This window comes from Zea mays, chromosome 2, assembly GCF_902167145.1.
Source record: "Zea mays cultivar B73 chromosome 2, Zm-B73-REFERENCE-NAM-5.0, whole genome shotgun sequence".
Lineage (NCBI taxonomy): Eukaryota > Viridiplantae > Streptophyta > Magnoliopsida > Poales > Poaceae > Zea > Zea mays.
Window position 1 is genome coordinate 104,528,838 of NC_050097.1, and position 6,898 is coordinate 104,535,735.

The 6,898-nt window shown below is 43.1% G+C and overlaps 1 long non-coding RNA gene across 2 annotated transcripts; it reads right to left on the reverse strand.

Moving 5' to 3' along the window:
* Positions 1-456: 456 nt before the first annotated feature.
* LOC103646771 (uncharacterized) lies at positions 457-4,311 on the reverse strand. Of its 2 annotated transcripts, none has more exons than XR_002267229.3 (4): positions 3,991-4,311; positions 2,720-2,792; positions 1,901-2,587; positions 457-1,803 (listed from the first exon to the last, which is right to left on the reverse strand). It is a non-coding gene; the product is annotated as an uncharacterized lncRNA (long non-coding RNA). The 2 variants fall into 2 exon arrangements; XR_002267228.3 differs by having other exon boundaries at positions 1,164-1,803; positions 1,905-2,587.
* Positions 4,312-6,898: the final 2,587 nt, after the last annotated feature.

Here is a 6,898-nt window from a genome sequence, read left to right on the forward strand (position 1 = left end):
CAAATGATATTGGATTCAATGTTTCGGAAGATTACTAAAGTCTGAATTTTGCAAAATAAATTAGAACAATTCAGACAGATGGAGACAAACACGATATCAAAATCGTGATAAACGAAAATAATTAGAACTAATGTCCAGTTTATTTATTGATATCCTGCGCTTAAATCCATAGTCGTTGTTTACGTACAGTAACACCTGGGGTGTTACAGCTGTCACAACCCAACCAAGTTATCAGGCCCAAGTACACCAATCCTTGCCCTCAAGGCCTTGGATGAATATGTAAGTGAATCAGATAACTTACTCGGGGTGCCGAGTTTCGATGAACTCGTTCATTCCCAAGGACCATTCACCATAGTTGCAAGTATTACAATAATACGATAAGAACATATACTTTAAATACAAGAGTTGAGCGGAAGACTTTACAATAAAATAATATATATTAGCAGACTTTTAAAGTATACAAACCACGTAGTATGTATTATTATTATATGCCTGGGGTAGATTCAAGTGCTAACTTATTACAACACCTAGGAAGAAACCATCTTCCCACAGTACACACATAATAAACATAAACAAAGGTAAAAGCCTCCAGTGTGATTTTAGTAAAACTCAAAGGTGTTAATAGTCTCTCCTGCAGCAACAAATGGGAATAAAACCCTGAGTACGCAATTACTCAGCAAGACTGACCCGACTAAAGAAAAGACTCTCAAGGGTATGTTGGTTTATTGGGAATCAAGGTAAAGCTTACCAAATTTCAAAGAATCGGTTTTGCGGAAAAGCTTACTAGTAGTGGATCCTTATGCCAAATTTTTACTTCACAAATTAAGTACTTTTCCTAAGTCTAGATTTGCCTGATCTAGAGCATTCACTTGTCCTATGTTATCTTCATTTTAGCAGCTTTAGTTTCATTTGTTATCTACGATGAGGGTCGAAGATCCAGTCTTGATATCCGAGAAGTTCGGCGATCCGAATCGATTAATACCCAACTAGGGATCTCCAACCACACGACATATGTAGCCCTTAACCCTTGCATGTGTCAAATTGCACCCGGGTTTTTCAAGACCAGAACGGGTCCCCGCCAACCGAGAGCTCAGTACCCCACCATCCAGCCTCTTGTCAGGTGGATACACGATACTCTCGCCATCTCTCCACTCCCATTGCAGGCCGACCTTTCTGGTATTGGTCCAGCCAAGGCTAAGCTTACCCATGATGAGACATGTGGCCAGTTAAAGGGTGCTAGATCAGCAAGCCAACAATCATACGATCCTTAAGCGACACAGACAGGCGACCTTTCCTGCTCAACATTTGGTTTCACATTAAAATATTTCTGAAAACTTGGTACCTGTCAGAGGTACCCTACTGAAATGATGAAGTCATCAAGGCCTTTGATACCTTCATCACTCTAGTCACTTTTTCTTTGTAAAAACATGATTCATATATCAAAACATTTTGTTCCTTGTCTATAAGCATACTAAGCATATCTAGCTTTTCAAATCAGGTATCAAGGATGATAATCAATAGCTCATGGAAGTTATGCAACAAAGGTTTAATCATCCAACTCCTACCACCTAATGCAGCATATAAGTAACAAAAGCTTTAAAACAGCAAGGAAGTGGCAAATGCACCGGGGCTTGCCTTGATGAGGAGGAGAGTCAGGCTCTTCTTCTATGATGTTGCAGTTAGCAGCAAACCCTACTAGGGCACCTTCTGGAGGACCTTCAGAGACAATTTCAATTGGTGAAGTTTCAGATGTGGGAGTAGGCTCCTCTTCCACTTCCGCTTCAAATTCTTCTACTAGGTGCTCTACAAGTTAATTAGAAATATATGAATGCTCATGTAACGAGATGCTATGCAAACTCTTACTAAGGGAGAGGTGGAAAGGGAGAGGTGGAAAGCTTACATACTCTTAAGGCCGCGTTCGTTTGCTTTGGTTCGAAAACAGGCATGTATTTATTCCTGGTCCAAATAGAGTGGATCCGGCTGGTTCACTGAAACCTGGTCTGTTATAGATCCGGCTCTGGAATAAAACCTGATGGCCACTAAAGCCTGTTTGTTTCAGCCTGGACTAATTCCATTCCATGCAGTTAAAGCTAGCAACCCAAGTCTTGTTTGACAATATATTGCACAATGCGGATTTAATATACTGCTGGCACCGTGACAAGAATATTTGTTAAATCTAAAACAAGTTCAATGCTAAGACATATTAAAGAGTGGACTGGTTCAATCTAGACATATCAAAGAGTGAACTAGCAGTTTTTGCTACGACATATCAAAGGTGCTAAGACAACAATCTTATGGTTGACTGCAACCATAATGAGCAGCCGAACAGCTGAACCAGTTGTAGACATGCCAAAAACAAAAATCATGCAGGGAACATTGCATAACAAGAGACAACACCACAGTATAAAGACTCGAGTGGGACATAGCCTAAACTTCTAGTGGATCATCAACTAAATGCAGTTTTTTTCCAATACTTTGCTTCCCAATAAGACAGGGAAAATAAACAACAATGTAACTTGATAGTTCTTGGCATGTCCCTCGAGGAGTCGTCGAACCTTAACCTCGCCTGTCTCATCTGAGTGTAGAACTAAAGAATATATATTTTTTGTCAGATAGAAGCTAAATAATAAATTATACTTAAAGCAAATCATGTATTATTTCAAAAGTAAAAGTAATAAGGACTAAAGTAAACCATATATACGTACAAAGAATTTAATACCTTTTGGAGTTGGTGCCGGATCCCAAGAGGGAGGAGGTTCACCTTCCCCATCTATAATTGGTGTCGTAGAGATCTACATGTAACAACTCAAATAAGTAGCTGACATACATGATCATAAAGTATACACTAAATTTTTGAAGAAAACACATGAATCTAGGCACACAAATGAATCGGGATAAATAAATCTACGCAGGATAAATGAATCTGGGTTTGTAGTTAGAGAATGATTTAAACAACGCAGATTTGGAAAGCTAATCTGGACAACAGAGTATGATTTAAACAGCTCAGGATGCAATATTCACTACATATCGATGCAAAACTGATCATGGGATATGAACGTACATGGCATGATATATTAGCTTATGCATGCAGAGTAGTAGCTAGATCTCGAATACCATGATGGTCAAGACTCAAGAGTCGAACTAATTGGACGGAAATAGAACAATTGATTGATGTGGGATCAAACAGAAGTGTCATGCACATCCGAATTCAGTCGTTTCAGGCAGGCAACCAGTTCAAATACATTCGCCGCGACTTGATATATATACAAGCAGAGAACTGCAGGTTTCTGAACAAAAAATTGAGAGGCTGAACAATGATACTAGCTAGCAGCAAGCAATAGCATGGAACTCAAGGTGACATGCATTTTCGGAATAAACAATGATCTCACGTAATTTCAGGCTAACGGTAATACGAACCACAAACCAATGGATCAGTTGTAGAGCGATTGTAGTAAGTAGTAACAGGTTGGGAAAGAATTCCATATGATATTAATTAGAAATGAAAGGCAATTCAGGATGTAATATCTGATATGTATTCATTTGAGGCAAACAGTTATTCAGACTTCCAACGGACATTCAACAGGGCGAAATCAAAATCCCTTGCGCACGGACCAGCAGATCGCGCGCAAGAGTGAGAGGGCGACAGGGCATGGCCTTGACACCTCCCCCAGTCCCCCAGACCCATCCCGCGCACCATCGACGCCACCTTGTTCCCCACCACCTTCATCCAGGCCGACACCACCTTGTTCAAGCAGGTCGTCCAGATGCTCACTGGCGCCGAGCAGCCGGCCAACAACGACGCGACGACGGCAGGGGTAGCCGCTGCCGCCAACGGGGCCGGCGCCCAGGCGGCCTGTGATGACCCCAACGAGGATGGGAGCGCAGTCGCAGCATCGCGGTGCGAGAGCGGAGAGGAGCGAGATCGAGGGCGAGAGTTTGGGACATCGAGAGCAGAGGATAGGAGAGGGAAGGAAGAGAGCAGATCCTCACCGGGGAGAAGGCAGCGGGGAGGGTCGTCGTCGGGGCTGTGCGCCGCCGCCGTGCCGGTCGCGTCGTCCAGGATTCGATCCGGAGGGTACGACACAAGGGTTGGTTCCAGGCCGTGGCGTGAAGGAAAATTTTAATCCGGGCCAGTTTCGATTCCAGTTCGGGCCGAAACGAACACTTTTAATGGGCTGTACCAAATTCCAAACCAGGTCCATTGGTTCCACCTGGAATAAGGCCCGGAATGAGCTGATCCGCTGAAAACGAACGATGCCTAACTAAGGATATGGCAATTACACTCATGTTTCTGGGTAATATAGTCTTTGCCTAAAGGGACTAAGCTTACTTTAGAAAATTAGAGAACCATATATATGTTCTATTTGGTCATTTAGCTGTTTTAACACTATGTATAACTCAAGTTTGCTCTAACCCTAATTTAGTACCAAGGTTTAGGGTTTTAAATACTTATACTTAGCTAGGTTCTAGTCCTTTGGGCAGATCAACTCCAAACAGGCTCAAATTTTATCCAGGAGCTGTTATAAAGGTATATAATTCTTCTATAAATTTTTATGATTTTTGAACCTATGGTTTTATTTCTAAAATTCCTTTAAGTCTCCCGAGGGTACTTTTAAATGACTAGAAATTTACTTGGTGCTGCAAAAATCTTACAATTAATTTTATCAGATTCTACACAATTTTGTGGACTCTACAAAATTGGTTTCACTATTTTTATCATTTTCTTACATTTTCTAGTGAAATTTACTAGTTGTCAGATCAAAGAAAAGGAAAAAGGTTCAACAGCGACGGGCCGAAATTAACGGGCTTGGCCCACCAACCCAGGGAAAACACCCCCCGCTCAGGCCGCCCGCGACCGCGCTGCGTACTTTGCATGGAAACCCTAGCCGATTTGGGTAACTGTATAATAGGTCTAAGCTCTATTTTCCCCACTCACTAACAGTTTCACATAGGCCCTCGGCTTCACTTCTATTCACAAACTCCGGTCCACGGTCCAACCCCGACGAGCGCTGGCTATCCGCCGCCTAGACCCATCGACGGCAACCATCTCCGATGAAACTGAGCCTACCAATGTGATCTCTGAGACTTACCTCCTATTTCCCCTAAGTTAATCGACCTAAAACCACCTAGAGTCTCACTAGCCACGTTGATGGTGGATCGACGAGCTCCGGTGATATGTACCAAGGTCTCGAGCATGGTAGGGTTCGATCCAAGGTCACGACGAGTACCGGTAATACATCAAACATACGGTGCTCACCCAAGTTCGCCCGGAGAAGCTACGGTTTGGCCGGTCGACGTGGACACTCCCCTCGATGGCATTCACCGTATGACACAACGGTGTTCCGGGTAACCCTGCGCGATAGAGTTCAAACGGGCAAGCGCATAAGCTTCACCATGACCTATAGACTGCAAAACACGAGTTAAACAACTATGACTAACCTTAGGAAAGGCTGACCACACGGGGGCACCGCTCGACGACATTGGTGACCACTGATGGGGGAAAAACTGGTGTTCTTAGCTACCGATGGTGGAACGGGGGGAATAAAGGGTGGCTTGGGTGCGTAACGGAGAGGCGGGACTGAGAGCAAGCTCAATTTAAAGGTGGTCACCATGACGGTGGTCAATTGGACCGCTGAATCACAGCGGCGGTGATAACCCGAGGAGCTCCAAGTTAGCCTCAACGGTATCCACAAGACAATAACGTGGCGGACTTACCGCGACCCCTTTACGACGGTGCAACATGGAAGCCTCCAACTAGCTGTGTGGACGGCCGGAGCGTCCGGTGGCTTGCTACGTTGGCGATGAATGAAACACAATGAGGACACGTGGTGTTCGTGGCTAGAGCGGTAACTCAATCACCGAATCCGAGCCAGAGATCCTTTAACCTCTTCAATGATCCACGTCTCAGCGGCACCAATCACGTCGCGAGCTCAAATCATGGAGCAGGGACATCGGCGGTGGGCACATGGAACTCAATCTTGTTTAGTTCACTGTACCATGGCGATGTTCATTCAATGCGCCTGGCAGAGCGCTTTGAGGACTTCCTTTCTCAAATTTTTATGTGAAAACTTGTTTATCTGATTACATAAAAGTTGTTGTATGTCATGCCAGCTTCAATTATGTTATAAGGTTCTTGCTCATACCTCCACTCGATCAAGCGCAATTCGGTTCCAAAGTTGATCTAATGTCACTGTCAGTCTACTTTCAGAACAACACACGATTGACAGCCCAACTTCCAAGCCATTTTGCCCCAATTTATGTACAGCTCTAGGGCTCAACCACTTAATCAAACTTGGACTACTTTAAGAGCTCTATAAATTTGTTGTAGTGACCCATGACAAAATCTCCATAGATCAAGAGATACAAAGATCTAAATTTAGCACAATATCACTGTTTTTCAGAGTTAGGCATTTGGGTACCTTTGAGACCTTTTTGTAATTTACTCCAATATGTTCCATAAAACTTAGAAATCTCCAAATATAAAAGTTGCCTTGTTTTTGTTATTCTACCACTTTGATATATGCACTTTGGTCCAAAAATGCATAGAAATTGTAGTCACCTCATAAAGCACTAATTAGGGTTTCTAGGGTCCTTATTAGGGTTTGAGTGTTCTAGGGTTTATGTGGCACACAAACACTCTAAGTTGAGTCTCCTTTGAACATCTTCACTAACCTTTGAGTTCATACTCAAATTGCTATCTTACACACCCACATGCTTCTAATCTTTGGATAAGCACCCTATCCTAGGGTTAAGGATCAATTCAAGTCATCACATCACAACTTGTTTTGAAATTTTTACCTAGTGAATGCACTCTAGGTGTATCATACATAGTGAAATGCCAGTGCAAATGATATTATGCCAAAGTTTTAGTTCTGGTAACACTAGGGGTGTAACATCC